General features: G+C 36.1%; 1 pseudogene; it reads right to left on the bottom strand.

The window, feature by feature from the left end:
• Positions 1 to 6145: 6145 nt before the first annotated feature.
• Positions 6146 to 6985, bottom strand: LOC123571738 (nucleophosmin-like; annotated as a pseudogene).
• Between the last annotated feature and the right edge of the window lie 3223 nt (positions 6986 to 10208).

Consider the following 10208-nt stretch of genomic DNA (forward strand, 5'->3'; position numbering starts at 1 on the left):
TGAATGCCTTAGATGGAAAAGGTATTGTCTAGTTTGCTTAGTCTCTACCACTCTATTTTAGTTGCCTCTGTACCTTTCATATATTTATATTAACTGTCTTGCCACTGAAGACTAACATTTGGGAAATTTGCTCATAACTTATTATTATGCTGTAATTAATTTTCAAAATATAATGGAAAAAGTTGATTCACCTGCACACAGAAAGGGAGTCAATGGCAGTAAGGAATAAGATAAAATATCCAAGATTCAGAGTACAAGTAGCCCACGGATTATTAATTAGCTAAGTCCCACCAAAATTTCAACAAAGGAAGTAAAAGGCCAAAATGTTAACCGGGTTCCAGTTTCTAGAGTCTTATATATTTCCAGTATAACTTTTCAGCTCCTCTCTCTAGCACACAGCAATTAGTTCAGTCAAACGGGGCACTTTGCTGTTTCTGACATTGGTATCTTTCCTCATAAATATTCTTCCTACAATGCTCCTTATGCTCCTTGCTGTTCTCCTCAATGACCCTGTCAGAATAACTCTTCCTCCTCTACTAAAATCTATGGCCTGGACCTGTAGATATAAGTGTTCCTTACTGCTTCCTACTATAAAATCACATAGTACACTGAAAAGAACATGGGCTTTCAAGATCGAAAGAACAAAGTTAGTGTTATCTCATGTTTCTTGGATGACCTATGAAACTTAGTTTCCTCATGTATAATGGAGAAAATACTACCCACCTCTCAGAGTTGTAGCAAGCTTTGGAGAAAATCTGTAGTACTAGAAAGAGGCACTTTTCCCTAGAGACCCTGGTTTTGCTGCAATTCTTCAGTCACAGCTCAGGTTGATCAAGGCACTACAAAGGCATGAGTCAGCAAAATGAAACACAGGAGCCTTCAAAATTTGACTTGTTCCAGTACTTGCTTTAGTCTTACACTACAGTGTTGGTTTGAGGTAGGACACTTATAGATTACATGGGAATCTGTAGTTCTCAAAAAAAAAAAAAATGAAATTCAGTGAGTTGCATTAAACGTATTTCTTAAATGTCCTTCAGAATGACTCCTCTGTGGTCTCCTTCCAAGCAGACGTCTTGGCAGGGCAAGGAGTGTGGCCTGAGCTACAAATGACTTTTAATACATTCCTTTCTGTCTCATCTTTTTCTGTATTGGATTACCCTAAAATGAAGTTACCGGTAGGCAACGGAGGAAGTGACAAGACCAACACACTGTGGTTGCTGAGGGTTTGGCCTTTAATTTCCTGCTTGCCTCACCAGCAAGAGCTATACTTCACATCTAGTCTTAGCTTTATGTGTATATCATGAAGAACAATGCTGGTAACACAATAAGTGTGCAATAGTTACTCCCAGTTATAATGTCACTCTTATCTCCTGAAGGAAGGTCTAGCATAATGCCTTGAGTGTAGCAGGGACTTATCATATTTGTTAACCAAATAAAAATCTTGTAAGGGCTTGGGAATAAAAAAAGGGACGGATTACGTGAAGGGCAGAAGATACAATTGGAGAGAAGGGAGAGAAACAAGTAGATGGAAAGGTGAATTTCATTGATTTATTAAAATTTTGATGCAAAATATACCTTGACTTTATGTGTTCAGCCTCAAAGAAGCTGAGAACAAATATATTTTATGTTTTATGACTGTAGGACAATGGTTGTTGTGGTCATTATCTGTGCCACCCTTCATTCAGAGAATTTAATCATCTGTTGAGAATTACGTTTTGAACATCTGTGCCTGGTGCTGAATACAAAACATGAGCAAAACCAGACAAGATCTTCACCTTCATGAAGCCTATAATCTCCTGGGAGAGTTAGATAGTAATTAAATAACCACATGCATAAATTCAAAATTAGTATTAATCTAAGTGCTAGAAGGAATTATGTATTATTCTGTAACAGTGTGAAAATAAGGCCTGACATTATGTGGGACTGACACTGGTTCCCTATGAAAATAATATTTAGAATGATATGTGAAGAATGACTATTTCTGTTAAAGGTAGAAGAAGATGGAGTAGGGTAGAGAACACTTTCTGTTGAAGTTCATTGAGAGCTTTCTGTGGGAGCATGCCACATTTGAGAAATGTGAAATAATCTTAATGTGGCTGGACCAGTAAGAAATGAGATATGCGACTGGAAGCTGGGATTCCTCAGGGCCTTGTAGATTTGGATTCTTTCAGAGATCTATGGAAAACTGTAAAAATGTTATGCCTGGGATGGCATAATTAGATTTGCATGGAAAAGAGTTACTCCAACTGTAGCACAGATCAAAAGTGGCCAAGGATGGAGGTGGCTAGATCAGGTCGATTATTTGTTGTAGTTCTGGCGAGAGGTGAAAGTAGCTTGGTGAAGAGAGAAATAAATGACTTTAAGAGATCACAGGAAGTAAAATTGAGAGGAATTAGTGATGGGTAAGATATAGATGAGAGAGAGGAATGTGTAATGGATAGCTTGTGCATCTGCTGCTGTACACTGAGGAAGCCAACACTGAACAGGAGGCAAATTTGGGAAAGATCAAGAGTAAATCTGGAAGGCAATTGATTATACTGGAAAGCTATATTATGTTGGCTTGCCAAATACCTTTCTGTTTTTCTTTTTTCTTTTCTTTTCTTTTCTTTTTTTTTTTTTTTTGCAGCAGGAGAAAGGAAAACATTTATTTGCAGGGCACCAAAGAAGGAGGATCAGGCAGCTAAGACTTAAATCCCAATTTCCCAGATGGCTTACAGGTAAGGGTTTTTAAAGGCAGAAAGGCAGAGGTTACAGGCGAAGTCAGAAATCAATACATGGAGACTATACATTGGTTTGACCTAAAAAGGCAAGGCATCTCAAAGTGGGGGTGGATTCAAATATATATATATATATATATATATATATATATTATTATTATTATTTTACTTTAAGTTCTAGGGCACATGTGCACAAAGTGCAGGTTTGTTACATATGTATCCATGTGCCATGTTGGTGTGCTGCACCCATTAACTCATCATTTACATTAGGTATATCTCCTAATGCTATTCCTCCCCCCTCCCCCCTCCCCACAATAGGCCCGGGTGTGTGATGTTCCCCTTCCTGTGTCCAAGTGATCTCATTGTTCAATTCCCACCTATGAGTGAGAACATGCGGTGTTTGGTTTTCTGTTCTTGCTGAGAATGATGGTTTCCAGCTGCATCCATGTCCTTACAAAGGATGCAAACTCATCCTTTTTTATGGCTGCATAGTATTCCATGGTGTATATGTGCCACATTTTCTTAATCCAGTCTGTCACTGATGGACATTTGGGTTGATTCTAAGTCTTTGCTATTGTGAACAGTGCTGCAATAAACATATGTGTACATGTGTCTTTATAGCAGCATGATTTATAATCCTTTGGGTATATACCCAGTAATGGGATGGCTGGGTCAAACAGAGAGCCAAATCATGAATGAACTCCCATTCACAAGAGCTTCAAAGAGAACAAAATACCTAGGAATCCAACTTACAAGGGATGTAAAGGACCTCTTCAAGGAGAACTACAAACCGCTGTAGTTTCATGTATTGGAAGAATCAATATTGTGAAAATGGCCATACTGCCCAAGGTAATTTATAGATTCAATGCCATTCCCATTAAGCTACCAATGACTTTCTTCACAGAATTGGAAAAAACTATTTTAAAGTGAATATGGAACCAAGAAAGAGCCCGTATTGCCAAGACAATCGTAAGCCAAAAGAACAAAGCTTGAAGCATCATGCTACCTGACTTCAAACTATATTTCAAGGCTACAGTAACCAAAACAGCATGTTATTGGTACCAAAACAGAGATATAGACCAATGGAACAGAACAGAGCCCTCAGAAATAATACCACACATCTACAGCCATCTGATCTTTGACAAATCTGACAAAAACAAGAAATGGGGAAAGGATTCCCTATTTAATAAATGGTGCTGGGAAAATTGGCAAGCCATAAGTAGAAAGCTGAAACAGGATCCTTTCCTTACTCCTTACACAAAAATTAATTCAAGATGGATTAGAGACTTAAATATTAGACCTAAAACCATAAAAACCCTAGAAGAAATCCTACATAATACCATTCAGGACATAGGCTTGCCAAATACCTTTCTTATCATACACGGATTCTTTAAGGATGATTGAAGAGATACTTCTTTGATGTCCCAAAAAAGCCATGGAAAAAGTTATTGTGTACTACCTTTAAGTATTCCATCTCTGCTTTAAGCAAGACATACCTAAAAAGTATAGAGGAGTGGGTATTAATATATCACAGAATGGAATTATGAACCCCAAGTCTATTTTTGGCTGTTGATCACCATTTTAAACAAATGATGAGAAAAATCATGATAATCACATTATCTTGGCATATTCTTTTTGTTTTTTAGATTTTTGAAAAGATTTTATGTGCTTATTAACAATCATGTTTTTCTATAGTTGTAATCAAATTGTATATTGCATTTTGAGGAACAGTGCAGAATAAAAGAAAAGAGTATACTTTGGTGAGAGATAAACATGATGAAATTTCCTGCATCATTTCTTTCTAGCTGTGTGATCTTAGCTAATCCTTAACTCATTATCCCTATGCTCCTTCACCCAGGAAATGAGATGAGAGAATGGATACTTGTCATCTTCATTCATTGTTGTGGTCATGATTAAACAAAGTAATATTTTGTAGAAAATATTTAGTATCTGGCACATAGTAGATACTTAACAAATGTTACAGTTTTCCTTTTATTTTAAGTTCAGAGGTACAAGAACAGGTTTGTTACATAGGTAATCTTGTGTATCATGGAGGTTTGTTGTACTAAACACTTCCTTTTCATTTTTCTTTGCAGCCTGACTTTTTCACATAGTTATTATATTGTAAACATCTGAGCTTGTGTTTATTTTCTTTAACCACTTTTCTACTGTAGATACTATTTTTCCAGGTTTTATCAATAATAGATAATATTACATTAGTGGAGACATTTTGAGCTTTTTTTTTAAGATTAAATATTCAATATTATGCTTACAATGGGTAAAAATTATACTGACTTGTGTGTTTTTTGGATATAAGATACTTGTATTGCTGTAGAGAGTTACTGATACATAAATGCACCATATCAATACTTTGCACTTGTATAACATGGTTCACATGGCTGTGTGTTCCCTGGAAACAATAATAGCACCATCATGAAGGTACTTCTGGAATCAGCATATACAGGTGAAAAAAAATCTCATTTTCTTCACTAATGTTTGACTTTGAGCAAGTAGCTAACCACTATTAGTGTCCATTTTCTTATCTCTAAAAATGGGAGTAATAATAGTACCTTTCCTTAGTATTTCTGTGATAAGTAAATCACAACAAATACATACTTACTTAATTCAATAGAAATACAAATTACAAATGCACCGACTTAATACAATATAAATACCAGACTTGATACAATAAAAGTTTGTTTCCCTCAGATATAATAGTCTAGACTCAGAAAGGTGCCTGAAATAGGTTGGTGGCTTTGCCCTATGGAATCATCTAGGAATCCATGTTTCTTCTATATTATTAACCTGCTATTTCATGGGATTTTGTCCTAGTCTGCCTGGTCAGAGCTTGCAAGTACCATGGAAAGGGTTTGGAAGAATGAAGTAAGAGTGGAGGATTGTCAGCTTTCTTTTTATGGATGGAACTCCAAAGTCAAAGACAATATTCATATACACAGTCGAGAATTTACCTTATTTTGTTAAGCCTAATACGTCATCCCATTGTAAGACAAAAACACTATTTTATATGTTTATTACAAATAAACTATGACTCAATGATTTATTATTCCTTGTGTATTTTACTTTATATTTGTATAAAGAGATCTTAGATCTACTCATGGTTTTTTTTAATTAAAATATTGAGTTTATTTCATATGTATATTTTTGTCTCCCCACAATTTCCATGTCTACTACTACATTTCCACTACTACTATGTCCTGTTATAACATTCTATACATATTTAAAACCAAGCAAAGGGCAGAGATCCATCTTTACGAACTAAACAGACATTTTGGACAACATATTCTTGGCAATGGAACCTGAAGAACATTTATCAAACACAGTAGGGGAATATAAAGGACAGCCAGATATCAACTGTTAAAGAAAAGAAATAAGATGAAAATTTTTGCCAAATTGTTTAAATTATATTCTTAAAGCGACTTCCTCCACTGCCAGAGATCTTGAATAGCCTACTGCTAGTCAGTCATCCAAAAGCAATTCTTCACATAATCAATGAACTTGACTTCAACTTTGTGAAGAGAACCATCTTTCTCTACACTTGCATGCATTTTTGTCTTCGTATTTTTTGTAAATGTACATCCTTTGGGCATATTAGGAGTTTTTTTCCTGTTTTTTGAAGATTCTTAACCTTTTGATCTTGGTGTTGATGGTTCTGAATCTTTTCTATTCTGCTTTGATTTTTGTGCACATTTGGCTGGCACATCTCATGTAGATTTCTTCAATGGAGCTTTTTCTTCTGTTTCCTCATCATCAAAGTCATCATCATTTTCATCAGCAGTAAGTTTTACTTTATCCTGTGGAAGTTTGCTCCCACCTCCAGGGGCAGATTGCCTGCCAGACATGCCTAAGAGTTTTACATCCTCCTCTTTTTCATTTTCTGACTCTGCATCTTTTACCCAGCTACGAAGTGTTGTCTACTAGTATGCACTGGCTCTGAACCACGCTTCAACTCTAAGACCACAGGTGGTGTTATTTCAAAGCCTCAGTGGAAACCATTGGCTATACAGACATTTTCGAAGTCACTGGTGCTACTTTAATTGGACTGCCTTCATAATTAATTGCCTCTGCCTCAACAATGTGTAATTCATCCTTTGCACGAGCCCCTAAACTCACCATTCTTAAGGATAACTGGCGCTCATTTTCGTCATTATCCACATCAAAGTGATCATCTTTGTTGGCCTTTAGTTCAGAATTGAAAAGATAGTTTAGAGTCTCAAGGCGCTCATGTCTATGTCCATCGACTCTTCCATGGGTGGTGGCACACACATAGGTGGGAGAGAAGGCAGACAAAGATAAAAGACTACTGCTCCAGAAAACAGCCACACAGGATGGAATCACAAGAAGGAAGATAGTTTTAAAGATACCACATATCACTTCAGGCACTCATAAACAGAAAAATAAAAGACCAATAAATTAATTAAGATATTAATTAAGTAAAGCTTCTCTGAATTCAGATTAGTGAATCACTATTTGGTTCAGAATTGTTGATGTCCATGTTAATTTGCACAGTATTGTTCTTTGTGCCATGAAGATCATTTGTGATATGGCCTTTCTTAAAAGTGTGCTCCACTATTATCTCTAAGATTTTGCTTCAAGCCAGTAACACCCATTTTCCCATGTCAACAGTTTCTTATTTGGTAAAACTCATAAATTCATTTTTCCCAACTGAATTACATGTCACTGAACACTAAGCTGTTTCTTTTCAAATCAGTATCAAGTTCATACAAATAAATGATTAATACCTCAGTGATAGTCTGTGCAATGTACACATCTTTCACGCAATCTACTAGTGGCTTTTCATTTTCTTCCTTTACTTTTGTGGAATTTAGAAATATCTAATGCCCTAGTTGCATTGCTTGGAGTGTAGAATCAGCAACCACATATATAACTTAAATTATGCTGACATTGATAATTATGGCAAGTAGCTGTTTTCAAACTAATAGAATTTTCAGCTGGGCATATATTTGCCCAGAATCAAAACTACATTTTCCAGTTTCCTTTGCAGTTAAGTGTCAGGTCTGAGACTTAATTTTATCTTACTTAGAAGCCAATAAGTTGCCCTGTTGTTGTTCATGGATTCTGGCAAAAGATATGAGGCTCTTGGGTCTCATGCCCTAAGTTTCATGAGGGCAAGACAGAGGAGACTAGATGGATGCTAAATATATAGTGGGTTCACATCACAGTTGAGGAATTTCAACTATACCAAATAATAAGCAAGCCTGCTCTTTGTCTCATACCAAGATATTACCTCATCCTTCAGAGTTTCTTACTATAAGCTCAATCCTAAATAATTGAAGTTCAGAGTGTCCAGGGCCTTTAATTCTTGGCATACTCCCAAAGATTATAGGACCATGCAGGAACTATGGTAGGTCATATGATAGTGCTATGTATTATGAAGCTTATGGACCTGGAAGAAAGATTCTCTGGGACAGATATATTTGTAAGAGCAAAATTGATCGGTAATAGAGTATGAGTAAATATCATTTGAAGTCTTCTTTTCTCAGTCCACAAAATGGATGTGTTGCCCCCTCCCTTGTGAGGCTGATTTGATTGTAGTGGTCTAATGCAAGTAATCCACTTGTTCTGGTGACTGACAAAAAGAAGAGATACCTAGTGAATGGTAGACGTAGCTGCTGCTACATCAAGTAAACTGACTTACAGAGTAAGAACTTTAGTATGTGTGCAGTATGTGTGCATCTTCTATAGTAATATTGTACATAAGAGTTTTCTATGTTCTTCAAAACAAAACAAGACAAAACAACAACAACGAAAACCTCTGCCTTGAAGCAATCTAAAGTGGTTTGGCAAAGGAAATAAAATAAGTGAGTAAGTTTTTTATTTGTTGGGTATTCTGTTACCTTTTAGCTAAAATGAAATTTTGAAATTAATTTTAGATTTTTCCCATTTTACTAAAGCATTGAACAAAGACAATGGGAGTTTAATTGTGGCATGAGAGATTTAAGAGAAAAAAGGCTAAAAAAAGAATATATCTATTATTGATCACTTTAAACCAACACTGTACTAAATGCTTTATGTAACTAATACAAGTCAGTGAGGGTTGCATTGGAAAATAAATCATATTATTTAGAAACCATTTACTGATTATTGTGTATAAAACATATACAGAGGTTAACCATGGATCATCTTTTTTTTTGAAAGAGAATGATTGGACTTATGTTCCAATTCACTTCTTATTCTATAATTTCTATGTAAGTCTTGGTCCACTACAAACAGAGGAATCAATAAATAACCACAATCAAAGTGCTTTTAAATGTGTAAAAGGAACATTCTGCAACACTTTGTCTTCAGAAATGGTCTCATCTAGGTCTTTTGTCCAGCACTCATAAAGTACTTGAGGACCCATTTCTTGATGTTCAAAATATTGTTAGATAAGAATGTGGGATTATTATCATTATTATTATTATTATTTTTGAGATGGAGTCTCACTCTGTCACCAGACTGGAGTGCAGTGGCTCGATCTTGGCTCACTGCAACCTCCAGCTGCTGGGTTCAAGAGATTTTCCTGCCTCAACCACCCAAGTAGCTGGGATTACAAGCACGCACCACCACGCCCAGCTAATTTTTGTATTTTTAGTACAGATGGGGTTTCACCATGTTTACCGTGTTGGCCATCTTGACCTCATGATTCGCCTGCCTCGGCCTCCCAAAGTACTGGGATTACATGTGTGAGCCACCACGCCTGGCCAGGAATGTGGGATTTAACAAGATGTAATTCCTGCTCTCAAGGAACCCACAGCCTAAAGAAAAATAGGAATGCAAATATTATTTATAATACCATTTGATAACTTTTCAAAGAGAGCCTTGTAAACAAGAAAATCCCCTAACTTTATCTGAGGAGTCAGAGATACTCTTGCTTCAAAAAGGAGGAGAATAAGCTGAATTGAGAAGCTCAGCAGGTGAATTACCAATTGAACGTGTGGTAAGGAAGACAAGATAGAGCTGATAGGATGTGCAAATACAAGAAAATGTTTGTTTGCTTCGGAAACTCTATGTGAGCTAGCATGACTAGGATAACATGTTGAATATAAGGTAAAAATAAGGCTGAATGGTATAGATGGGATGCAGATAATGAAGAGCTTGGCCTTTTACTATTCTGTAGGTTACAGTTTCTCAAAGTTGTGTGCGTATGATTCTCTTGGCCAACTTATTTAAATGTTTATTTTGATTGATTTGTTTCTAGGGTGAGCCTTGAAATTCATCCTTTCTAATAGGTTTCTACACATGCCACTGGCCCCCAAACCTCAATTTGAGTAGCCAAGACTTAGGAGATGTTTGTGTAGTAAAGATTCTGAAATAAGGTAGAAACTCAATTAGGTTTGTACTTTAGAGAGACAGTTCATTAGATGTAGGGTAGAGTGCAAATAGAATGAGGGCTGTCACTGAGAAGCTTTATTCAAATGGAAGCTTATTTATTAATATCTATATGAACAAATTTGATAGCAATATAGAGAA

The sequence above is a fragment of the Macaca fascicularis genome, chromosome 2, assembly GCF_037993035.2.
Source record: "Macaca fascicularis isolate 582-1 chromosome 2, T2T-MFA8v1.1".
Classification (NCBI taxonomy): Eukaryota; Metazoa; Chordata; class Mammalia; order Primates; family Cercopithecidae; genus Macaca; species Macaca fascicularis.